This window comes from Arachis ipaensis, chromosome B6, assembly GCF_059453495.1.
Source record: "Arachis ipaensis isolate K30076 ecotype BB chromosome B6, ASM5945349v1, whole genome shotgun sequence".
NCBI classification, from domain to species: Eukaryota; Viridiplantae; Streptophyta; class Magnoliopsida; order Fabales; family Fabaceae; genus Arachis; species Arachis ipaensis.
In genome coordinates this window covers 94,823,129-94,850,792 of record NC_142441.1, presented here as the reverse complement: position 1 = coordinate 94,850,792, position 27,664 = coordinate 94,823,129, and the positions used below count along the sequence as shown (strand labels likewise).

Here is a 27,664-nt window from a genome sequence, read left to right as displayed (position 1 = left end):
AAAGCTCTAGAAGTTAGCTTTTCAACGCCACTAGAATCACGTCCATTGGATGTTTGTAGCTCGAGTTATTCAGGGTCGACAGCATCATTCGCCTTCTTCTCTTTTTCTGCAGAAACTCCATCAAATCCATCCGAATGCTACCTAAAATAAACAGAATTGTACATGACTCAAAGTAACATCCATAGTGGATAAAATATAATTAATTCTTGATTAAACTCAACAAATTAAATGCAAATTTACTAGGAAAAGATAGGAAAGATACTCACGCATCACAACGCCTAACTTGAATTGTTGCTTGTCCTCAAGCAACCAAAACTAACATTGGCTTAGGATGTGAATTTGCATGAGAGTGAGAGTTCAATTAAGCTCATGTCTCTTCTTGAAGTTGGGTTTACAACTACAATCCTGAATAGTTTTGGCATCTAACTCTCCTTTAAATCAGAAGGATGTCACTATCATTCGGAATTAGAATCCGGATAATATTATGAATTTTCTAATCCTTTATTCTTTATTTTAATATTTGAACACAACAAATTCTCTTTAAGTCTCTTCCTTGGTACTTTGCACCTTGAGCCTAGCCATGACTTTAAATGTTTTGTCTCAAGCTTCACTTGACACGAAAACACCACAAACACTTAACTGGGAAACTCTCTTTAAGTTCTGATTTTTCTTTCAGTTACTCCCAGACAGTGGTGCTCAAAGCCTTTGGCATACTCTGTTAAATGCATTTGATCTCGACTCTTAGTGCTCTGTCTCAAGGATTACTTGACACATTCTCACCACAAGCATATGACTAGGGGAACAACTCTTTGAGCTTTTAATCATGTCTAACCTCCCTAGTCATTGATGCTCAGAGCCTTAGACCTTGCGTTTATTTTTCTTTTGCTGTTTCTTTTGCTTCAAGGTTTAAGCTTTCGCTACTTCAGAGAATTCATAATAGTTCTCTAAATTCCTGTTTCTTATACATCAACATCCTTGATTCAAATTCAAATATGCATGGTTCATGTCATGCATTCAGAATCGCAGAAAATACCACCACATTTGGATAAATGAGACTACTTTTAAAAATAAATTCAATTTCTCATGCATTACATATTTTTCTTCTTTCTTTTCTTTTTAATTCAATCTCAAGGAGCAATACATGAGACACTTTTCAGAATTAAAGTAAATAACAGAATAAAAAAAAGCAAAATAAACTGGAACCTAGGAATTGAAATAACAAAAATGATCATGCAGAAACCAAGTAAAATAGCAGAAAACAGGAATATAACATAATTTAGGAGAATATGTTTTCCAGCTGTTGTTCAAGTAAAGAGCTTTTCCAAGTTATACAAGAACTCAATTAGAACAAGGGTCATACTTCCGTTCCACCAAAATTCATAAAATAAAGAACGAAAATAATTCTTGAAATATAAATCAATGCATGAATTAAAATAGAAAAATAATAGTATCAATCCATACAATAGATAGAGCTCCTAACCTTAACAGTGGAGGTTTAGTTGCTCATGGTTCAGAGAGAAAAACTAGGATTCGTAAAACTGTAAAGTGCAGAATGAGGTAGTTGAGAAGAGAGAGCCCAAACGTCTGATTCTTTTTCCCTTTTATATCTAATCCTAATTAATGTAAATTATATTTCCTAAAATTAAATAATATCTTTTCCTATTTTTAAATAAAAATTAAAGTCTAATCAGAATAAATAGAAGATCTCGCATGGTTTGTGCATAGGCGTGGAGACCACTTGACTCATTAACTAAGAAGAAAATCCCATGCCTAACTCGGCATGGAGCTGCGCCTTACTTGAGGTGGGCAGCAAAGAATGGCATGGAATGCTTGAACATTGGTGCCTTACTTGAGGGGATCATGCGCCTAACTTGAAGAATGGAGTGCTACATTGCGTGTTGTTATGATGCTTCGCGCCTAACTTGAGAAATCTCAAGTTAGGCGCAGCCTTGGCACCATTGATAGAGAAGAAGTATGGACTATTATATATCGTTGGAAAGCTCTAGAAGTTAGCTTTTCAACGCCACTAGAATCACATCCATTAAATCTTTGTAGCTCGAGTTATTATGGTTTGAGTACAGAGAGGTCAGGGTTGACAGCATCATTCGCCTTCTTCTCTTTTTCTGCGGAAACTCCATCAAATCCATCCGAATACTACCTAAAATAAACAGAATTGCACATGACTCAAAGTAACATCCATAGTGGCTAAAATATAATTAATTCTTGATTAAACTCAACAAATTAAATGCAAATTCACTAGGAAAAGATAGGAAAGATGCTCATGCATCACAACACCAAACATGAATTGTTGCTTGTCCTCAAGCAACCAAAACTAACATAGGCTTAGGATGTGAATTTGCATGAGAGTGAGAGTTCAATTAAGCTCATGTCTCTTCTTGAAGTTGGGTTTACAACTGCAATCTTGAATAGTTTTGGCATCTCACTCTCCTTTGAATCAGAAGGATGTCACTATCATTCAGAATTTGAATCCGGATAATATTATGAATTCTCTAATCCTTTATTCTTCAGTTTAATCTTTGAACACGACAAATTCTCTTTAAGTGTCTTCCTTGGTACTTTGCACCTTGAGCCTAGCCATGACTTTAAATGTTTTGTCTCACGCTTCACTTGACACGAAAACACCACAAGCACTTAACTGGGAAACTCTCCTTAAGTTCTGATTTTTCTTTCAGTTACTCCCAGACAGTAGTGCTCAAAGCCTTTGCCATACTCTGTTAAATGCATTTGATCTCGAATATGTGCTCTGTCTCAAGGATTACTTGACACATTCACACCACAAGCATATGGCTAGGGGAACAACTCTTTGAGCTTTTAATCATGTCCGACCTCCCTAGTCGTTGATGCTCAGAGCCTTAGACCTTGCGTTTATTTTTCTTTTGCTGCAAGATTTAAGCTTTCACTACTTCAGAGAATTCATAATAGTTCTCTAAATTTTTGTTTCTTATACATCAACATCCTTGATTCAAATTCAAATATGCACGGTTCATGTCATGCATTCAGAATCACAGAAAATACCCTCACATTTGGATAAATGAGACTACTTTTAAAAAAAACTCAATTTCTCATGCATTACATATTTTTCTTATTTCTAAAAATTTTAGATCTTGTGTTATTTTATTGTTTTTCTCTTTCCTCATTAAATTCAAAAAATATCTTTTCCCTCTATTTTAAAGCAATTTTTCGAAAATCAATTTTAAAATTCAGATTTTTTTATTTATTTTTATTTATTTATTACAAAATTTAAAACTTAAAAAAAAAATCATATCTTTTTCAAAACTTCCTAACCACTTTCTCTCTCCTCATTTTTTCGAAAATCTTCACCCATTTTTATTTATTTTATTTTAATTTATTTTATTTTTGAAATAAATAAATAATTAAATAAATAAAAATATTTCTTCTCTATTTTACATCATCTCCCTTTCTCCATCATGGATCTAAGTAGAAATGAACAGTCCAGAAGAACTCTGGGGTCATATGCTAACCCCTCTACTGCTTCATATGGGAGTAGTATCAGTATACCCTCCATTGGAGTCAGTAGCTTTGAATTGAATCCTCAGCTCATTATCATGGTGCAGCAAAGTTGCCAGTATTCCGATCTTCCACAGGAAGAACCTATAGAGTTTCTGGCATATTTTTTACAAATTGCTGACACAGTACATGATAAGAAAGTAGATTAGGATGTCTACAGATTATTACTATTTCCATTTGCTGTAAAAGACCAAGCCAAGAGGTGGTTAAATAACCAACCTAAGGCTAGCATAAAGACATGGAAACAGCTGACAGAGAAATTCCTGAATCAATACTTTCCTCCAAAACAGATGACACAGCTAAGGCTGGACATCCAAGGCTTTAAACAAGGAGATAATGAACCTCTTTATGATGCCTGGGAGAGATACAGAGAGATGCTAAGAAAATGCCCCTCTGAGATGTTTTCAGAGTGGGTTCAGCTAGACATCTTCTATTATGGGCTTACAGAAAGAGCTCAGATGTCTCTAGACTACTCAGCTGGTGGATCTATCCACATGAGGAAGACAATTGAAGAAGCTCAAGAGCTCATTGATACAGTTGCCAGAAATCAGCATCTGTACTTAAGCAGCGAACCTTCTATGAAAGAAGAGGCTAAAACAGTGACTACTGAACTCAGTCCTGCTGAACAAGCTACTGAATTCAACCAGCAATTGGATTTTCTAACAAAACAGTTAGCCGAATTCAAGGAGAGACTACAAGAGACAAGGATGGCTAATATAAATATGGAAGAACAATTAAAGCAAACAAAGCAGCAGCTGTCAAAACAAATAACAGAAGAATGCCAAGCAGTTCAATTAAGAAGTGGGAAAACATTAAATACCCCACCTCAAGGCAGCAGGAAGCCAAGAAATGAGCAAACTACCCAAATTCCATCTGAAGACAGTAAGAGCCCGGGGAAAAATAATTCTGGCGCTAAAACGCCGGAAATTGGTTGGAAGGCTGGCGCCGAATGCCTAAACCATGCTCAGGACTGGCGTTCAACGCCAGAAACAAGCAAGGAACTGGCGTTGAACGCCCAAAGGAAGCACAGTTCTGGCGTTCAGACGCCAGGAACAGATAAGGAGTTGGCGTCTAACGCCACTCCAGCTTCCAACCCTGGCTTTCAAACGCCAGTGAGGGATCAGACACCTGCAAGTGATGATAATAAATCCCTCAAGAAGGCTTCTCAACCTACCTCTGTAGGAAATAAACCTGCAGCAACTAAGGTTGAGGAATACAAAGCCAAGATGCCTTATCCTCAAAAACTCCACAAAGAGGAGCAGGATAAGCAGTTTGCCCGCTTTGCAGACTATCTCAGGACTCTTGAAATAAAGATTTCATTTGCAGAGGCACTTGAGCAAATACCCTCTTATGCCAAGTTCATGAAAGATATCTTGAGTCATAAGAAGGATTGGAGAGAAACTGAAAGAGTTCTCCTCACTGAAGAATGTAGTGCAGTCATTCTAAAAAGCTTCCCAGAAAAGCTTAAAGATCCTGGGAGCTTTATGATACCATGCATATTAGAGGGTAACTGCACCAAGACAGCTCTATATGATCTTGGGGCAAGCATCAACCTAATCCCTGCATCCACTATCAGAAAGCTTGGCTTGACTGAAGAGGTCAAACCAACCCGGATCTGTCTTCAACTTGCTGATGGCTCCATTAAATACCCATCAGGCGTAATTGAGGACATGATTGTCAAGGTTGGGCCATTTGCCTTCCCTACTGACTTTGTAGTGCTGGAAATGGAGGAGCACAAGAGTGTAACTCTCATTCTAGGAAGACCATTCCTAGCAACTGGACGAACCCTCATTGACGTCCAAAAAGGGGAGATAACCCTGAGAGTCAATGAGGATGAGTTTAAGTTGAATGTTGTCAAAGCTATGCAACATCGAGACACATCAGATGACTGCCTGGGCATTGATATTATTGACTCCCTGGTGGAAGAGGTCCATATGACTGAGAGTCTCGAATCAGAGCTAGAGGACATTTTTAAAGATGTTCAGCCTGATCTGGAGGAACCAGAGAAAATAAAAGAACCTTTGAAAACTCCTCAGGAAGAGGAAAAACCTCCTAAACCTGAGCTCAAACCACTACCACCATCCCTGAAATATGCATTTCTTGGAGAAGGTGACACTTTTCCTGTAATCATAAGCTCTGCTTTAGGGCCACAGGATGAGAAAGCACTAATTCAGGTGCTAAGGACACACAAGACAGCTCTTGGGTGGTCCATAAGTGATCTTAAGGGTATTAGCCCAGCCAGATGCATGCACAAGATCCTATTGGAGGATGATGCTAAGCCAGTGGTTCAACGACAGAGGCGGCTAAATCCCGCCATGAAGGAGGTGGTGCAGAAAGAGGTCACTAAGTTACTAGAGGCTGGGATTATCTATCCTATTTCTGATAGCCCCTGGGTGAGCCTTGTCCATATTGTCCCTAAGAAGGGAGGAATGATAGTGGTTCATAATGAAAAGAATGAACTGGTTCCTACAAGAACAGTTACAGGGTGGCATATGTGTATTGACTACAGAAGGCTCAATACAGCCACCAGGAAGGATCATTTTCCTTTACCATTCATAGACCAGATGCTAGAGAGACTAGCAGGTCATGAATATTACTGCTTTTTGGATGGCTATTCAGGTTACAACCAAATTACAGTAGATCCTCAGGACCAAGAGAAAACAACATTCACATGTCCTTCTGGAGTGTTTGCCTACAGAAGGATGCCTTTTGGTCTGTGTAATGCACCTGCAACCTTTCAGAGGTGCATGCTCTCTATCTTTTCTGATATGGTAGGGAAGTTTCTGGAAGTCTTCATGGATGACTTTTTAGTATTTGGAGACTCATTCAGCTCCTGCCTTAACCATTTAGCACTTGTTTTGAAAAGATGCCAAGATACCAACCTAGTTTTAAACTGGGAAAAATGTCACTTTATGGTGACTGAAGGGATTGTCCTTGGGCATAAAATTTCAAACAAGGGAATAGAGGTGGATCAAGCTAAAGTTGAAGTAATTGAAAAATTACCACCACCTGCCAATGTTAAGGCAATCAAAAGCTTTCTGGGGCATGCAGGATTCTATAGGAGGTTTATAAAGGATTTTTCAAAAATTGCAAAACCTCTGAGCAATCTGCTAGCTGCTGACACGCCATTTATGTTTGACACAAAGTGTCTGCAGGCGTTTGAGACCCTGAAAGCTAAGCTGGTCACAGCACCAGTTATTTCTGCACCAGACTCGACATTACCATTCGAACTAATGTGTGATGCCAGTGACCATACCATTGGTGCAGTATTGGGACAGAGGCATAACAAGCTTCTGCATGTCATTTATTATGCTAGCAATGTTTTAAATGATGCCCAGAAAAATTACACAACCACAGAAAAAGAATTACTTGCAGTGGTTTATGCCATTGACAAGTTTAGATCCTACTTAGTAGGATCAAAAGTGATTGTGTACACTGACCATGCTGCTCTTAAAAATCTACTCACAAAGCAGGATTCAAAGCCCAGGCTCATAAGATGGGTGTTGCTTCTGCAAGAGTTTGATATAGAAATAAGAGACAGAAAAGGGACAAAGAATCAAGTAGCGGATCACCTGTCCCGGATAGAACCAGTAGCAGGAGCATCCCTCCCTCCTACTGAGATCTCTGAAACCTTTCCGGATGAGCAATTGTTTGCTATTCAGGAAGCTCTGTGGTTTGTAGACATTGCAAACTATAAGACACAAGGTTCTCCTTCTGTAACCATGGAGGGGATGCATGAAAAGCTTCTCTCACTGCAGAGTCAACCAAAGCCCCCACAGTCAAACTCTAAGTTTGGTGTTGGGAGGCTACAACCAAACTCTAAGTTTGGTGTTGAACCCCCATATTCAAACTCTAAGTTTGGTGTTGGGAGGTCCCAACCTTGCTCTGATTATCTGTGAGGCTCCATGAGAGCTCACTGTCAAGCTATTGACATTAAAGAAGCGCTTGTTGGGAGGCAACCCAATGTTATTTAATTATATCTATTTATTTTCCATGGCTATTTTATGTTTTCTTTAGGTTGATGATCATGTGAAGTCACAAAAACAAATGGAAATTCAAAAACAGAATGAAAAACAGCATGAAAAATAGCACACCCTGGAGGAAGATCATTCTGGCGTTTAAACGACAGAAACAAGCATCTGTCTGGCATTTAACGCCAGAAACAAGCACCAAGCTGGCGTTTAACGCCAGAAACAAGCATCAGTCTGGCATTAAACGCCAGAAATAGGCTACATTTGGGCGTTTAACGCCAGAAACAGGCAGCAGTCTGGCGTTAAACGCCAGGATTGCACAGTAAGGGCATTTTGTACGCCTAATTAGAGCAGGGATGCTAAATCCATGACCCCACTGGATCTGTGGATCCCACAGGATCTCCACCTACCTCACCATTCAAATTCAAACCATTCCCCTCCTAAACCCACCCATTCACACACTTCCATCTCCTTCATCTTCTCCACTTCTTTCTTCTTTTGCTCGAGGACGAGCAAACCTTCTAAGTTTAGTATGGTAAAAGCATTGCTTTTTTTTTCCATAATTCAGTGGTAGAGCAATTGACTGCAGATCAAAGAGCTATGAGGAAAGAGCAACAAAGGCAAGGAAGAGACATAGAGGAGCTCAAGAGCACCATTGGTTCTTCAAGAAGAGGAAGACGCCACCCTCATTAAGGTGGACCCATTCCTTAATCTCCTTGTTCTTATTTTCCTGTTTTTCGTTTACTATGCTTCATGTTTAATTATGTTTGTGTCTTTACTATATGATCACTAGTACCTAAGTGTCTATGTCTTAAAGATATGAATGTCCTATCAATCCATCACCTTTCTTAAATGAAAATTGTTTTCTGAAAAAGAAAAAGAAGTACATGTATTTCGAATTTTAAAATAGTTTAATTATTTTGATGTGGTGGCAATACTTTTTATTTTCTGAATGAATGCTTGAACAGTGCATATGTCTTTTGAATTTGTTGTTTATGAATGTTAAAATTGTTGGCTCTTGAAAGAATGATGAAAAAGGAGAAATGTTATTTGATAGTCTGAAAAATCATAAAAATGATTCTTGAAGCAAGAAAAAACAGTGAAGAACAAAGGTTGCAGAGAAAAAGAAAAAGCAAGCAGAAAAAGCCAAAAGCTCTTTAAACCAAAAGGCAAGAGCAAAAAGCCAATAGCCCTTAAAACCAAAAGGCAAGGGTAATAAAGAGAGCAAGAAAAAGAAAAAGCAAGCAGAAAAAGCCAAAAGCTCTTTAAACCAAAAGGCAAGAGCAAAAAGCCAATAGCCCTTAAAACCAAAAGGCAAGGGTAATAAAAAGGATCCAAGGCTTTGAGCATCAGTGGATAGGAGGGCCTAAAGGAATAAAATCCTAGCCTTAGCGGCTAAACCAAGCTGTCCCTAACCATGTGCTTGTGGCGTGAAGGTGTCAAGTGAAAACTTGAGACTGAGCGGTTAAAGTCGAGGTCCAAAGCAAAAAACAGAGTGTGCTTAAGAACCCTGGACACCTCTAATTGGGGACTTTAGCAAAGCTGAGTCACAATCTGAAAAGGTTCACCCAGTTATGTGTCTGTGGCATGTATGTATCCGGTGGTAATACTGGAAAACAGAGTGCTTAGGGCCACGGCCAAGACTCATAAAGTAGCTGTGTTCAAGAATCAACATACTGAACTAAGAGAATTAATAACACTATCTAAATTCTGAGTTCCTATAGATGCCAATCATTCTGAACTTCAAAGGATAAAGTGAGATGCCAAAACTGTTCAGAAGCAAAAAGCTAATAGCCCCGCTCATCTAATTAACACTGATCTTCATAGATGTTTTTGGAATTCATTGTATATTCTCTTCTTTTTATCCTACTTTGTTTTTAGTTGCTTGGGGACAAGCAAAAATTTAAGTTTGGTGTTGTGATGAGCGGATAATTTATACGCTTTTTGGCATTGTTTTTACTTAGTTTTTAGTATGATTTAGTTGGTTTTTAGTATATTTTTATTAGTTTTTAATTAAAAATCACATTTCTGGACTTTTCTATGAGTTTGTGTGTTTTTCTGTGATTTCAAGTATTTTCTGGCTGAAATTGAGGGAGCTGAGCAAAAATCTGATTCAGGCTGAAAAAGGACTGCTGATGCTGTTGGATTCTGACCTCCCTGCACTCAAAGTGAATTTTCTAGAGCTACATAACTCCAAATGGCGCGCTCTCAATTTCGTTGGAAAGTAGACATCCAGGGCTTTCCAGAAATATATAATAGTCCATACTTTGCTCAAGGATAGACGAGGTAAACTGGCATTCAACGCCAGTTCCATATTGTAGTCTAGCGTCCAGCGCTAGAAACAAGTTACAAGTTGGAGTTCAACGCCAGAAACAGGTTACAACCTGGCGTTGAACGCCCAAAACAGCCCAGGCACGTGAGAAGCTTAAGTCTCAGCCCCAGCATACACCAAGTGGGCCCCAGAAGTGGATTTCTGCACTATCTATCATAGTTTACTCATTTTCTGTAAACCTAGGTTACTAGTTTAGTATTTAAACAACTTTTAGAGATTTATTTTGCACCTCATGACATTTTTAGATCTGAACTTTGTACTCTTAGACGGCATGAGTCTCTAAACTCCATTGTTGGGGGTGAGGAGCTCTGCAGCATCTTGATGAATTAATGCAATTATCTCTGTTTTCCATTCAAACACGTTTGTTCCTATCTAAGATGTTCATTCGCGTTTCACTATGAAGAAGGTGATGATCCGTGACACTCATCACCTTTCTCAATCCATGAACATGTGACTGACAACCACCTCTGTTCTACATCAGATTGAATGAGTATCTCTTAGATTTCTTAATCAGAATCTTCGTGGTATAAGCTAGAATTGATGGCGGCATTGATGAGAATCTGGAAAGTCTAAACCTTGTCTGTGGTATTCTGAGTAGGATTCAAGGATTGAATGGCTGTGACAAGCTTCAAACTCGCGATTGTTGGGCGTAGTGACAGACGCAAAAGAATCAAGGGATTCTATTCCGACATGATCGAGAACCAACAGATGATTAGCCGTGCTGTGACAGAGCATTTGGACCATTTTCACTGAGAGGACAGAAAGTAGCCATTGACAACGGTGACACCTTACATACAGCTTGCCATGGAAGGAGCCTTGCGTGTGTGAAGAGGAGTACAAGAGAAAAACTAAAATAAAGAAGACAAAGCATCTCCAAAACCCCAACATATTCTCCATCATTGCACAATAAGTATTTATATTTATGCCCTTTGACTCTTTACAATTGAAGTTGAAAAACACTGTTGTTAGCATCCTGACTAAGAATAATAAGATAACCATAGCTTGCTTCAAACCAACAATCTCCGTGGGATTCGACCCTTACTCATGTAAGGTATTACTTGGACGACCCAGTGCACTTGCTGGTTAGTGGTACTAGTTGTGAAAAGTGTGATTCACAATTCGTGCACCAGTTACTCATTCCCATTCAGATTTGCCATATTGGCATTATCAGCATTATTATGATCCATAGTGGACTCTGCAGCCTTGTAAAGTCTGGCTTGTTGCAAACGCTGCCTCAAAGTCCTTTTAGGTTCAGGATCAAAGTCTAAAAGAGGTTCCTTGTCTCTGTTCCTACTCATAAACAAACAGAAAACAAGAAAAGATGAGAATCTCTACGTCAGAGTGCAGAGAATTTCCAGTGAGGTAACCTGTGTAAAGAAATAAAATAAAACAACTAAATAATTAAAGCCAAAAATTAAAAAAATAAACAGGAAAATTAAAATAAAAATAACTAGGGACACCAAACTTAATTTCAGAAATTAAAGAAAAATATATGATGAAATTTCTCTCTTTTTTTAAAAAAAAATTAAAGACAAAAATAAAACAAAACTAGTAGAATATAGAAAAAAATAATGGAAAGAAACAGAATGAAAATAAAAGAAAATAAAAATAAAAAGGAAAATAAAAAAAATGGACAAAGATTTTGAAAAAAAAATTCAAAAGTTAAATGAAGTAAAAAAATAAAACAAGGGACAGGGGGATGGAAAACGAAAAGCAAAACAAAAAAATTAAAGAAAAAAATGAAAAATAAAAATTAATAATACTAAAATTAAACAAATTAAAAGAAAAAATTATCTAATCTAAGCAATCAAACAACGACTAGTTGTCAATCACAATCAATCCCCGGCAACGGCGCCAAAAACTTGGTACAGAATTTATAACCCACAAACTAACCGGCAAGTGCACCGGGTCGTACCAAGTTATACCTCAAGTGAATGAGAGTCGATCCCACGAGGATTGATGGACTAAGCAACAATGGTTGATTAATTTACTTAGTTAGATAAACAGAAAAGAGCGTTTTGGTATTCAAAAGCATTAAACAATAATTCAGAAATTAAAACAGCAAGCAGTAAATTGATGAGAATAATATATGGAGAAATAGTTAAGGCTTCAGAGATATCTATTTTCCGGATTGACTTTTCATACTAACTATTTTAATCATGCAAGATTCAAATCATGGCAAACTATATATGACTAAGCCCTAATTCCTTAAACCTTCTTAGTCTACTCTAACTTTCATCAACCGCCAATTCCTTGGTCACTTAATTCCAATTAGAGGATGAAGTTCAATTCTAGTTATATGCCACAAAAATCCTAATTACCCAAATATAAGAGGATTATATGTCACGTATCCCGTTAAATCCAGATAATTAGTAATTTAGGAGAATATGTTTTCAAGCTGTTGTCCAAGTAAAGAGCTTTTTCAAGTTATACAAGAACTCAATTAGAACAAAGGTCATACTTCCGTTCCACCCAAATTCATAAAATAAAGAACGAAAACAATTCTTGAAATATAAATCAGTACATGAATTAAAATAGAAAAATAATAGTATCAATCCATACAATAGACAGAGCTCCTAACCTTAACAGTGGAGGTTTAGTTGCTCATGGTTCAGAGAGAAAAACTAGGATTCGTAAAACTGTAAAGTGCAGAATGAGGTAGGTGAGAAGAGAGAGCCCGAAGGCCTAATTCTTTTTCCCTTTTATATCTAATCCTAATTAATGTAAATTATATTTCCTAAAATTAAATAATATATTTTTCTATTTTTAAATAAAAATTAAAGTCTAATCAGAATAAATAGAAGATCTCACATGGGTTGTGCATAGGCGTGGGGACCACTTGATTCATTAACTCAGAAGCAAATCCCACGCCTAACTTGGCATGGAGTTGTGCCTTACTTGAGGTGGGCAGCAAAGAATGGCATGGAATGCTTGAACATTGGCGCCTTACTTGAGGGGATTATGCGCCTAACTTGAAGAATGGAGTGCTACGTTGCGTGTTGTTATGATGCTTCGCGCCTAACTTGAGAAATCTCAAGTTAGGCGCAGCCTTGGCAGCGTTGATGGAAGAGAAGTGATGAACGAATTTTTGCTAGTAAAGAATTCACAATAAATTCTCGTTGCAAGTATAGTTTCTAAACCAACAAAGAATCCTTTCATACAAAAATTTGGTTGTCACAAGTAACAAACCAAATAAAAATAATAACCGAAGTATTCAAACCTCGGGTCGTCTCTCAAGGAAATACAGGGAAGTGTTTTTACTATTGGTTAAGAGATAGTATATTCAAACTTCCTATCCTAGCTATCCTTATCAGTTGTGACATCAATTGTCCATTGCTCCCACTTAGTTAACCTCTAACTATGAAGGAAAGTCAAGTGGATGAATCAATTTGATTCCTCAAGTCCTAGTAAACTCCTAAGGAAAGACTGGCTTTAGAGGGATCCAAATCGACTAGCAACTTTCAATTATCAATCAACAAAGGAGTTTGATAACTCAAGAGTCTCCAATTATTCAACCAAAGCCAAGAGGAGAGAGATCTACACTAAAATACAACCAAGCATTTTATCAAACACTTGGAAAGCACAACATAAAAGCATAGAAAAGCAATAAGAGACAATAAAATCCAAACAACCAATTGTAAGCATCAATAACACAAATAGAAGAAAGCAATCATAAATATGAAATACATCAAATTACATTTAAATAGAGAATCAAATATGACATGAGAATTCATAAACTAAATTGGCAACATAAATAAATCAACAAGAGAAGATAAACTAGAGTAGTAAAATAATTTAAAGTAGAAGAGAAACTAAATTAAACTAAGATAGAAATCTGAATTTGAGAAGAATTAAAGCTAACTAGCTAAACCTAAGAATCCTAAAACCTAGAGAGAGGAGAGAGCATCTCTCACTAGAAAACTACATCTAAAACTCAAATTATGTGAAAAAATTGATTCAATTCATGATTCTTCCACTCTACAGCCTCTATTCTGTGTTCTCGGGTTTGGAACTGGGCCAAAAAGGAGCCTAGAAATCGCTCCCAGCACATTCTGTAATTTCTGCACGTGGTGCATGTCACGCGTACGCGTCGCTTGGCAAAATTCCTTGTCACGCGTACGCGTCAGTCACGCGTACGCATCGCTTGTCTTCTGCGCTAGTCACGCATACGCATCGCCCATGCGTATGCGTCGCTGCCAGCTTCTCAAAACTTCATTTTCTTGCGTTCATCCCAATTTTGCATGTTTCCTTTCCATCTTCTATGCTATTCCTGCCCTATAAAGCCTGAAAACACTTAACATACAGATCACGGTATCGAATGGTAATAAAGGGTGATTAAAATTGACAGTTTAAAGGCCCAGGAAACATGTTTTCAACTATATCACAAAATTAGGAAGGAATTGTAAAACCATGCAAATTATATGAATAAGTGAGCAAAGAATTGATAAAAACCACTCAAATTAGCACAAGATAAACCATAAAATAGTGGTTTATCAATCTCCACACACTTAAACATTAGCATGTCCTCGTGCTAAGCTCAAGAGAACCAAAAGAGTGAAGGCAGAATGGTGGAACTTATGCAATGCAACCTATCTAGATGCAAGCTACCTACATGAATCATGCTATTCTAATTACTATCTATATATATATATATATATATATATATATATATATATATATATATATATATATATATATATATATAAGCATACATGTGGTCAAATTGAGTCAAATTTTCAAGAAATCATATATGCACAATCAAGGACTAAATCAATCATATCAAAACACATTCACAATTGAGTTGAGTTAATCAAAAGAGTTCACAAACTTGCAAGACAAGCAATGATCAAATATGGACATATGGAAATGAGCCATTGAACCCTCACTGGATTTGTGTATACACTCTAATCACTCAAGTGTTTGGGGTCAATTCACTATACTCTTCCCTATTCTTGCTTTCTAAAACTTTGTTCTTCATCTAACTAATCAACAAATATTTAGTATACCAATGCAGACATCATGAGGTCTTTTCAAGGTTGTAATGGGGCTAAGGTAAGGGTGAGGATATAGGTATGGCCAAGTGAGCTATAATATGAATCTTTGACTAGCCTAAGTTCTCACCTAACATACACACACTCTCTATGTAGTTCTAAAATCATGCCTAGCTACCCATAATTTCACTTTTGTATATTTCACATACTCATATACCAATTTCTTCTTTAAATTTACCACATATGCACTGATCTTTTATTAAACTTAACAATGGGATAATTTTGTTCCCTATATATATATATATATATATTGAAAGCAAAAGCAACATACCAATGCATATGGTTTTTCTAGTTTCATATGAGTATGCACCCAAATTTCCAATATTTTTATTCATAGAACATAATACTTTTTCATCAACCCAAGTTTCCATAATTCCCCACACTTAGTTGATACACAATCACTATCTTAAGCTAACCAAAGATTCAATTGGGGTAATTAATTATTTTTCTGCTTAAGGCTAGTGATGTGGTAAGATATAGAACAAGGGGGATTAAAAGGCTCAAAGTAGCAAACAAAGGTAATTGGAATGGTAGGCTATTTGGGATAAGTGAGCTAATAACAAATGATGGCCTCAATCATGTGTATGCATGTAAATACACTGAACAATGGACATATAGAATAGAACAAAGCAAAGATTACAATCATAGAGAAGAAAACACACAAGAATAAGAATCATGGTTAAATAATGTAACCATGCAATTAAGCTCAAAAACTCATGGGTTGTGTGTTCTTTAGCTCAAAAACTATATTCCAATTATATATATCATGCAAGTTACCAAAAGGTTTTAACTCAAAGCAATGTGAATCTTAAATGCCTTTTCTAAGAAAAAGATACATTCCTTGAAAATTTCATCAATTGACCAATATTTATTATATATATATACCAAATGAAATGTTGTGATTATGAAAAACTAAAAGTTTTTAGTTTACTCCCTATTTTCAATCAAACTAATTTCTCATATGCAAAAGGGTAAACTAAGCTCAAGAATCCATGTTTTTTCACATCACAACTAATGAACTAAAAGTGAAATTCAAGCTAAATATCTAAGATATATACAAGCCCAAAGTGCAAAATGCAACAAAGTAAAAATAAACAAGAGTACAATAAAATAGAAATGTGCAAGTACTGAAAGAAAAAAAAATAAAATAAAATAAAGAAAAATACAAAAGAAAGCAAAATAGGACAAAAGTCTGAAATGGTTCACCAAAATAAAATCCACCGGAGACGACGACCTCCCCACACCTAAATCACAGCATCGTCCCCGATGCTCTGTCAAGCTGGGTGTGAAGGGTCATTGCCTACTGAAGGGTGTGCCGCTGGCTCTGTCGGCGGTGGCTGTGCAGGTGCCTGGGGGTCTGCAGGCTGCTCAGGCTGTGGCTCCTCGTGCTGTGCCTGCTGCTGGTCCTCCTCCTGTGCATCCTCCTCCTGCTCGTCCTCCTCCTCCTCATAGTGCTCCGAGGGTATGTTAGGCTCAGAGGAGATGTCAGTACGTCCCAATGTCACAATCAGCTTCAGATGTTCATAGCGTCGCTTATTGCGACTCTCAGACTGCTCATAACGCCGCTGATTGCGGTGCTCCATCTGATCAAAGCACTCAAAGAGGTGGTGCACAAGATGGTAGACCGGCTGAGAAGCAGATGATGGTGCTGTGGATGCGGGTGGTGCTGTAGGCGCTGAAGGTGCTGCTGAGGATGTGGCCGCATCAGTAGAAGTAGTAGAAGGAGGTAGTCTGTGGCCTAGAGGTCTGAACTACTTACCGTGCGGAATAACCTTCTTGCAGTTGGAAATCGGTGGTCTCTCATCCTCTAGCTCCCAAGGCACCTCAGCTCGGCGAGCCATCTGGGTGATCAAATAAGGAAATGGCAGGGTGCCTCTGACATGAAGTCTAGACATGTACTTTCTGATGAACCGTGGAAGGTATAGGTCCTTTCCTTCCATGACGCACCAAATAAGGATGATCATAGCAACTGGCACTTCTGACTTGTGAGTGCTAGGCATAACATAATTACTCAGTATCTGTTCCCACAGCCTAGCCTCATCATTGAGATAAATAATCTTGATATCCCGTGGAGTTAACTTTGACTTTCTCACAGCCCACGAAACATCAGGATCAATGGCTATGATACGCCACACAGCGTCCCAATCAAAACTCATGAATCTAATAGACTCCTCAGCCTTTTGATAACCATCTGTATCGTCTGTTTAGGCTGGAAGTGGAGGATATCTTCTATCGCCTCCTCTGTGACCAAGATCTGCTTCCCCCGAAGCTGCACTAAATCAAGGGTCGTCTTATAATAGTTACAATAGAACTCACGGACCCATGATGCGTTAACCTCTGCTAGATCTCTCTCCAGAAATATCCAACCTCTCTGTTTGATCTGATCCTCAGTGTACTTCTTTAATTCGGTTGGTATTTTGAGCGTCCTTTCCAGGTAAAGGTGCCGTTTTTCCGCAAAAACCGGAAACTTGAGTTCATAGTAAAGATTTGCAAATTTAACTTGGTCAGTAGCAGGCACAAACTGATCAGCTTTTTCTTGATTAGTGAAGTTCTTTTCACGCCAAGATTCCTCCGATAGAACATCCGACAGAGCGACGGATGACTATCCTCTCTTCCTCTTACCGGAGCTGGCCGTAGCCTTGCCTTTGCCTTTCCTATCAGACATCCTGAAAAACAGAATTCCCGGATACAAATTATCAAACTAAAGTAGAGAAACAAAAAGGCAACAATATGCAAGCATAACAAGCAGTAGATAGGCAAAAGAGGAATGAAAGCCAAAGCATGAAGTGAGTCATAAAGAGATAAAATCTTGGAATAAAAGAAAGGTAGAATTCAAAGAAATCAATCAGAAATCACAATCCAAGAATTTATACAATGAAATTTAGAGTGCTTGTTTGTTAAGAAACAACAATTATCATGCCGTGAAAGGAATTAAAAGAGTTAGTTTGAAAAAAAATGAAAATGAAATAGAACAGAGGAAAAGGAAATTTAGTCAAAAGTTAGAGGAGTATGTTAGAATTAGTGGCATGGTAATGTAGTTCCTAACTAAAAGAAGCTCAAAAGGTTAAAGAACAAGCAAGCTCACATTCAAGCATACAATGCAGATCATTGATGATAAATCATGTAATGAAAGAAGCACAAAAAGGAATAAAATCATCAACAATGCATTTCAAGTAAGAAAGGGAACCAAGAGGGATGGAAATGCTAACCCATCATCCCATGAATTGGCTTTGGTTTAAACCAAGTAAATCACAATTCAAAAGTACCAAAGTCAATTCATGAGTGGAAGTTGAGGAAAACAGTTTTCAGAAAAATTGGGCAGCATTCCGGCAGTAATGTGAGCGTTCCCGAAATAAATAAACAACAGCAGATCAATAATTCAAGTCAAGCTCATATGAGGTTCAAAACAAGTTGTGCAAAACCAGCAACTATAATGTCATATAAACAAAAGGGTGTATTTTCAGACATAAGCAGAAATTTCAATCCACAGAAACTCAAGGCAGATTATAAACCAAAACAGCATCAACACTGAGTTAATCAACAACAAGCATGGTTGAGTTCAAACACGTAAGTGTAGAATTGAAATGGAAATTGAGATGGAGTAATTGATGATTCAAAGTAAATTCCAGAAAAATAGCAACATGAACCATTCAATAAGCTAGCAATTTCAATCAGCGCATGAATTTCAATATATGTCAATTAGCATGAGGAACAAGGAAATTCATGTGACTCAGGAATCATTAAGCAGAATAAAATAGCTGGCTATTTCCCAAACTCACTTAATCAATTTGGACTTCCTATGAATTCATTAACAATTAAAAATACCAAAACCATATGTAAGTTCATAAGAATCTAGCAAATGAGCCAATCAAGACAGCAATAAGCATTTATTTCATAACCAATCAAACATATGCAGCATAGAAAGCATTACAGAATATCAACATCATCATTACTGCAAACACAATTCAGACTTTGTGTGTTCCAAAGAGTAGCCAGCAGCACCAATTAATCAATTAAGCACAGGGTCAAATCAACAGCACAAACAGAGAAGAAGTAATCATTCCTAGACAGCAAGAACAGAGCAATTATCAGACCTAAATCCACTAACCACATCCTAGCTACCTAACCACCTAAATCAACTAATAACATGCATCTCTAATCTAACTAAACTAAGAAGAAATTAAACAAAGCTAACAAAATTATCTAAACAAAATGATAAAGCAAGAAAGGGGATGCAGGGGATGACAGGGAAACCTGGGGGGGTGCAGTAACAGAATTGGAAAAGTAAGTAGAGGAGTAGTGTCGCCCGGAGATGGAGGCGGCACAGCGGCGTAGTGGAATGTAGAGCAAAGAGTGTAGCTTCTGCTCCGGTTGCAGCGACGGGAGGAAGGAGGAAAAGAGAAGTAGGAAAAAAAGAAGAAGAAAGGAGGGAGAGGGAGCGGCGGTCGGTGGCGGTTCGGGGTCGCCGGTGGTGGCTGCGGTGTAAGGGTGATGGTGGTGAGTGGTAAATGTGTCAATGGAGGGAGGAGGGAGGAGAAAGGAGACGTTGGAAGGAAGAGAGGAGAAAAGGGGCACGTGAGGGAGTAGGGTTCTCGCGTCAGGGGTTAATGAAATCAAATCCACGCGTACGCGTGGGTCACGCTTGAGCGTGGCCGAGACGAAAATGCAACGACGCGTACGCGTCATAGACGCGAACGCATGAAGGGAGTTTAATGAAGATGACACGTACGCGTGAAGCACGCGTACGCGTTGGCCGAATTTGTGCTAAACGCACGATTCCAGCGTCGTTTTCACGCAACTCTCTGTTCAGATTGAATGGGGCAGCATATATGTGCGATGCGTGCGCGTCGCACACGCCCACGCGTGGTGTGCTAGAAATGGAATTGACGCGTACGCGTCAGGGACGCGTATGTGTGGGCCAAATTATGCTTTTTGGCACACCAGCTGCACGATTCCACCACAACTTTTTGTTCGTTGGATGGGAGGGCCAAATTAGTATCGATGCCCACGCGTGGTTTGGCCCCTTTTTTTTATACAGAATACATAATGCAGAATGCAGATGATTATGCAGCAATAATGAATGAACACTAATAAAAATAAAATAAAATAAAACTAAGAATAAAAAGGGACGATCATACCATGGTGGATTGTCTCCCACCTAGCACTTTTAGTTAAAGTCCTTAAGTTTGACACTTGGTGAGCCCCTTGTTATGGCGGCTTGTGCTTGAGCTCATCCAGGAATCCCCACCAATGTTTGCAATTCCAATAGCCTCCGGGGTCCCAAACTAGGCACATAAAGTCTTTGAGCAAGTTAAAGCAAGTGACAAGGCTCCAGGAGTGTTTATTGTTAGAATGAATTTCGGGGTCCCAAACCTTGCTTTTGCACTCGTCTTCTTGTTGATCATCATTTTTCCACTTGGGTGGTGAGCAATCGGAATTCTCATTGAGATATCCAAATAACTTCCGAGACCCATTCAATCGAGCTCTACACCAATCCTTGTACTTCAATTTGGAGCAAGCAACCATATTGAACATTGCATGACAACTCCTACCACTAACCATCTCCCTCTTACTCTTAAAGCCACAAAGAGCTCTAAGTTGACCATCTGTCTCAAGTAAACCACATTCAAGTGGGAAAGTAAAGGTTAAGGATAAGGATTTTACCCACTTGAATGTTGTATTGGATGGTAATGGCTTTGGGAGAAGTGTTTCTAATGGTCTTGCAAGCTCCACTCCCTTGTGCTCTTCTTTGAATTCTTCCACCTCCTTGCAAACCTTTTCAACTTCAACTGTGTCCTAATCAAAATCTTCTAATTCTTCCCCATCACTCAAGTCATAAGTTGGAGGTTGAGAAAAGTCTACCTCTACATCATCTTCAGATTCACTTGGAGAAAGTTCTTCAAACTCAAGGGGTTCAATTGCGAATGCAAGTTCATCACTAGGAGGGCTTGATTTATGATCATCATCACTAAGGGAACCTGCTACTGGATCTATTCCGTCTAATTCTTCATAAGGAACATGCATTAGAGGTTGTGCACTATCCTTCTCAACATCAAACTCAAACTTCTTGGCGGAATTCTCTATAACTCTCAATTCCCAGGGAGGTTCAGCATCTCCTAGGTTTTCAACCACTTCTTCTTCTTCGATAATTACAGCTTCCTCCAATTGCTCTAATACAAAATCAAACTCCTCCTTGATGTCTTTCCTCACCAATTCTTCAGCTACTCCTTCATCTTCAAGGGTCTCTACTTCCACATTTTGGGCCTCCTCGTGCTTCTTTTGAAGTATGGGTGCATGAACCCGATCCATTAAGTCCCTAAGCCGATCCCTTCTCTCTTGTTTTGTGTCAATAGCATAATTGGGATCATGTTTCTCTTAGATTGATGCAACCACACGGGATATAAGAGTTTGGAGAGTAGAGGTGAAACTAGTGAGAGTAGAAGTAAGTGTGGTTTGAAGCTGTATTTGCCCTTGGCAAATAACACTAAGGGTGTTGCTATCCAGTGGAGGTTGGGGTGGATAGGAAGGTTCATTATTTTGGAAAAAGGGTTCATAGTAGGAAGTTTGTTCTTCTTGGTAAGGGCATGGAGATGGTGAATATGGAGGTGGTGGTTCATGAGAGTAATTATTTTGGAGTTGGGGTGGTTCTATGTATGGTTCGTATGGTGGTTGGAATGATGGATAAGAGTTAGGGTCATATGGGGGTGAATGGTGGAAAGGGGTTTGTGAGTATGGTGATTCAAAGCTATGTTGAGGAGGGGGTTCATAGGTATATTGTGGTAGGTGTTGATTGTCACGAAGAGGTCCACCATAACCATTGTCTTGGTAAGCATCATAGAACGGTTGTGGATAATACCTTGGAGGTGGTTGTTGCCAAGAGGGTTGATCAAATCCTTGTGGCTCCTCCCATCTTTGATTGTCCCATCCTTGATCCAAGCTCTCATTGTAATCTCCTCTTCCTACAACATGATTGTAACCAAACTCATAGCCAAAGGGGTGAGAATTCATAATAGCAAGAGAAATAAAAATTAATGAAAATAAACTCCTAAAACTAGGAACACTAACAAAGAAATGAAAGAGCAAAATTATTCATAATATTCACAATAACCAATAATAAGGCACACGATTGCAAGTCCCCAGCAAGGGCGCCATTTTGATGAACGGATTTTTGCTAGTAAAGAATTCACAATAAATTCTCGTTGCAAGTATAGTTTCTAAACCTACAAAGAATCCTTTCATACAAAAATTTGGTTGTAACAAGTAACAAACTCAATAAAAATAATAACCGAAGTATTCAAACCTCGGGTCATCTCTCAAGGAATCGCAGGAAAGTGTTTTTACTATTGGTTATGAGATAGTATATTTTTGGGTTTTTTTTTAAATAAAGAACAAGGAAATAAAATGACAGGAAATTAAATTAATAGCTAATAAAGCTCTTGGCAAGGTATGAGAACTAGAAGTCCTATCCTAGCTATCATTATCAATTGTGACATCAATTGTGTATTGCTCCCACTTAGTTAACCTCTAACTATGAAGGAAAGTCAAGTGGATGAATCAATTTGATTCCTCAAGTCCTAGTCAACTCCTAAGGAAAGACTGGCTTTAGAGGGATCCAAATCGACTAGCAACTTTTAATTATCAATCAACAAAGGAGTTTGATAACTCAAGAGTCTCCAATTACTCAACCAAAGCCAGGAGGAGAGATATCTATACTAAAATCCAACCAAGTATTTTATCAAACACTTGGAAGGCACAACATAAAAGCATAGAAAAGCAATAAGAGACAATAAAATCCAAACAACCAATTGTAAGCATCAATAACACAAATAGAAGAAAGCAATCATAAATATTAAATACCTCAAATTGTATTTAAATAGAGAATCAAATATGACATGAGAATTCATAAACTAAATTGGCAACATAAATAAATCAACAAGAGAAGATAAACTAGAGTAGTAAAATAATTAAAAGTAGAAGAGAAACTAAATTAAACTAAGATAGAAATCTGAATTTGAGAAGAATTAAAACAAACTAGCTAAACCTAAGAATCCTAAAACCTAAAGAGAGGAGAGAGCCTCTCTCACTAGAAAACTACATCTAAACCTCAATTATGTGAATGAATTGATTCAATTCATGATTCCTCCACTCTGTAGCCTCTATTCTGTGTTCTCAGGCTTGGAACTGGGCCAAAAAGGAGCCCAGAAATTGCTCCCGGCACTTTCTTAGAGAATCTTTGATCAGTTTTATGCGATCAGAGACCATTTTGTACACGATTAGAGGCTGGCCTACGGCCATGCCTAGACTTTTCACTTATGTATTTTCTACGGTGGAGTTTCTACACCCCATAGATTAAGCTGTGGAGCTCTGCTGTTCTTCATGAATTAATACAAGTACTATTGTTTTTCTATTCAATTCACGCCTACTTCTTCTCTAAGATATTCACTCGCACTTCAACCTGATGAATGTGATGACCCGTGACACTCAACCTGATGAATGCAATAGCTTGAGTGTGTATCTCTTGGCCTCCTGGTTCACGACGCATGGTTGCCTCTCCTGACAATAGAGCATTCCATTCCATGAGATCAGAGTCTTCGTGGTATAGGCTAGAACCATTGGCAGCATTCCTGAGATCCAGAAAGTCTAAACCTTGTCTGTGGTATTCCGAGTAGAATCTGGGAAGGGATGACTGTGACGAGCTTCAAACCTACGAATGTGGGGCACAAGTGACAGTGTGCAAAAGGAAAATGGTCCTATTCCGACGCTAGCGGGAACCGACAGATGATTAGCCATGCGATGACAGCGCATATGGATTTGTTTTCATCCGAGAGGATCATACAGCTTGCCATGGAAGGAGGTAATGCATGGTTGGAAGAAGACAATAGGAAAGCAGAAGTTCAGAAGTAACAAAGCATCTCCAGACGCTTATCTGAAATTTCCACCAATGAATTACATAAGTAACTTTATCTTATCTTATATTTTATTTATATTTTAATTATCAAAACCTCCTAACCATTTGAATCTTCCTGACTGAGATTTACAAGGATGACCATAGCTTGCTTCAAGCCGACAATCTCCGTGGGATTGACCCTTACTCACGTAAGGTATTACTTGGACGACCAAGTGCACTTGCTGGTTAGTTGTGCGGAGTTGTGAAAAGAGTTGAGATTAAGATTGTGCGTACCAAGTTTTTGGCGCCATTGTTAGAGATCACAATTTCGTGCACCAATGTTCTATGATGGCTTATCTGAGATATCCAAGATCTCCTTGGATAGCTTTGCAGGTGGATCTCTTCAGTTGAAGAAAATGCCTACAGAAGCTAGAGAGCTCATTGAAATGGTTTCTAACAACCAATTCATGTACACCTTTGAGAGGAATCCTGTAAATCATGAAACCTCTCAGAAGAAAGGAGTTCATGAAGTTGAGACTCTGAATGCCATCTTAGCTCAGAATAAGATCTTGACCCAACAGGTCAACATGATCTCACAACATCTCACTGGGATGCAAACTACACCTGGCAGTAATCAGGAAGCTTCTCTTGAAGATGAAGTTTATAATCCTTATCAACCAACCATGGAGGAGGTGAATTACATGGGAGAAGCCAATGGAAACACCTACAATCCTTCATGGAGGAATCATCCTAACCTCTCATGGAAGGATCAACAGAAACCTCAGTAAGGTTTCAATCAAGGTGGTAGGAACCAGAATAGGTTCAATAACAGACCACCATTCCCATCTTCTCAAGGGAATATAGAAACCTCTAAGCAGAGCCTCTCTGACTTAGCCATGCTAGTCTCCAGCCTCACTAAGACCACCCACAGTTTCATTAATGAAACAAGGTCTTCCATTAGAAATTTGGAGGTACAAGTTGGTCAACTGAGCAAGAGGATCCCTAAGATCCCTCCTGACACTCTCCCCAGTAATACTGAGGTTAATCCTAGAGAAGAGTGCAAGGCCATAACCATGGAGATTGAGGCCAAATTAGAGGAGAATGGGAAGGCATTGAACACTAGTGAAGAAGCCTTCATTGGGCGTTCAACGCCCAGAATGCTAGAGGGACTGACGTTGAACACTAGTCCAAGCACACTCTTTGAGTTCCTGAATCCTACTCAAGAACCCTCTAGCCCAGAACCAATGGAAACCATAAACACTATTGAGGTTCCTTTGAATGCACTTCTGCAGTGCATAGGTTCTGATGACTACTCATCCTCAAGTGAGGATGAAGACACTAGGAAAGAGCAAGTCGCTCATTTCCTAGGAGCTCTAATAAAGCTGAATGCCAAACTATTTAATACAAAGCCTCTGGAGGAAGAACCTCTACTGCTTACGAAAGAACTCCATGCTTTGGTTCAGCAAGCGCTACCTCAGAAGCTTCCAGACCCTGGACGCTTTCTGATTCCTTGCACCATAGGCATTATGACCTTTAAAAAGGCTCTATGTGACCTAGGGTCAAGTATTAACCTCATGCCACTCTCTGTAATGGAGAAGTTGGGCATACTTGAGGTACAAGCTGCGCAAAGGTACTAAGAAGAAAGTACCTAAAGGCTGGAAGGACAAGAAAGTCCCAACTGAAGGCCTCTCACCTGGCATGAGAGTTGTCTTCACTAAAAATCCATTCCTACCACATACAGTGAACCGTGTCCTATCTCTAGAGCATGTAGAGCTCATTCATGAGAGGACAGAAAGAAAATTCACTGTCAGGGGTGAAAATCTGAGCCCTTACTCACCTCCTTAAGGAGCTGAAGGTCAAGCTAGTGACTTTAAAAGAGCGCTTGTTGGGAGGCAACCCAACTTTACTGAACAATTTATTTTCTTTTTATTTTTCCTTTCAGTTGTCAGAGTCATGATCATGTGCATCAGTAAAGAGACAGATTTCACAGTAGTGAAAACAGAACACTCCAAGTGGAGTGTTAAAGTTGAACACCAGCGAGGAAGCCCTCCTGGGCGTTCAACACCCTAAGAGGGGAGCGTTGCTGGCGTTGCACGCCAGATAGAGAGCAGCCCCTGGGCGTTTAAACACCAGTGCAGAGAAGCAGGGAATCTGGAATTCCCTAGCCTCTCAGGACCAAGAGGTCCCACAGAAGCTCCACCTACCCCACCTTCTTTCCTATTGATCATATTTGCTCGAGGACAAGCAAAACTCTTAAGTTTGGTGTTGCCAAAGCTTTGCTTTGTGACTTCTACACTCTTAAATATAGAAGAAGAGGATGGAGCAAACTAGGAAGCATGCACAAGAGCCTGTGCAGCAGATCAAACACTACATCGGATCCTCAAGGAGGAGTAGTAGCCATCATCATCCAGGTGGATTCATTCTCTTTATCTCCTTGTCTATTATTTTTCTATTTTTTGTCTATTTTATTTTCTGTTTACTTGTCCTAGTTGCATGATCATTTGCATTTGATGTCCTGAAAGTTGTAAAATGTTCCATATATCTCTCACCTTGCTTAAATAATTTTTTTTAAATTGAAAAGAATTGAGAGAGGCATGAATTTCATGTTTAAAATAAGATTAGTTTAATTAGTTGATGTGGTATCATTTGCTTTTATTTTCTGAATGAATGAAATAAACAGTGAATGTTTGAAGTTGAAATTTATGAATGTTGGCTCTTGAAAGAATAAGGAAAAAGGAAAAATATTATTGATAATCTGAAAAATCTAAAAATTGATTCTTGAAGTAAGAAAAAGAAGCAAAAAGAAAAATCATGTTGCAAAAGAAAAAAATTATATGCATGCAAGAAAGAAAAATTGGCGAAAAAAAAGAAAGAAAAATCCATTACTGCCCAAAAATGCAGGAAAATGAGGGCAGATTGAAAAAGCCAGAAACCCTTTAAACCAAAAGGCAAAAGTAAAAGGACCCAAGGCTTTGAGCATCAGTAGATAGGAGGGCCCAAAGGAAATAAAATCCTGGCCTAAGCGGCTAAACCAAGTTGTCCCTAACCATGTGCTTGTGGCATAAAGGTGTCAAGTGAAAAGCTTGAGACTGAGCAGTTAAAATCGTGGTTCAAAGCAAAAAGAGTGTACTTAAGAACTCTGGACACCTCTATCTGGGGACTCTAGCAAAGCTGAGTCACAATCTGAAAAGGTTCACCCAGTTAAAGTGTTTGTGGCATGAATGTATCCGGTAATAATACTGGAAAACAGAGTGCTTAGGGTCACGACCAAGACTCAAAAAGCTGTGATCAAGAATCAGAATAAGCTTCACTAGGAAAGTCAATAATATCATCTGGATTCTAAGTTCCTAAAGATTCTAACATCTCTGACTTTCAATGGATAGTGAGATGCCAAAACTATTCAGAAGCAAAAAGCTACTAAGTCTCGCTCATCTGATTTTAACTAAGCTTTATTTGAAACTAAGAAATTTACTGTATCTTAATTTTCTTTTCTATCCTACTGTATTTTTAGTTGCTTGGGGACAGGCAACGGTTTAAGTTTGGTGTTGTGATGAACGGATATTGATGCAGGTGCATCATTACCTATTTTTAGTAGTTATTTCAGTAGAGTTTTGTTTAGTTTTCATACAAATTTTGCCAATAAATGAGTAATAGCATGAAAAATCTCTTCATGAAACAAAATCTCAAGCATAGGTGAACTTTAGTTAATATACAGGGTAAATATGATAAAATAGATCACACTAAGTGAAGTTTTGATTTTGATTATTATTAGCACACTTAGTATATAAAGATCATCTTGTATGTTACCTTGATGCACTTTGTTTGTTTGATTTCAGGCCAAAAGAAGCAGAGAAGAGCCACGTTAGTGGCTACG

At 38.5% G+C, this 27,664-nt stretch overlaps 1 pseudogene; it reads right to left on the bottom strand.

Annotated features, from left to right (window-relative positions):
• Positions 1-16,177: 16,177 nt before the first annotated feature.
• On the bottom strand, positions 16,178-16,843 carry LOC148561849 (uncharacterized; annotated as a pseudogene).
• Positions 16,844-27,664: the final 10,821 nt, after the last annotated feature.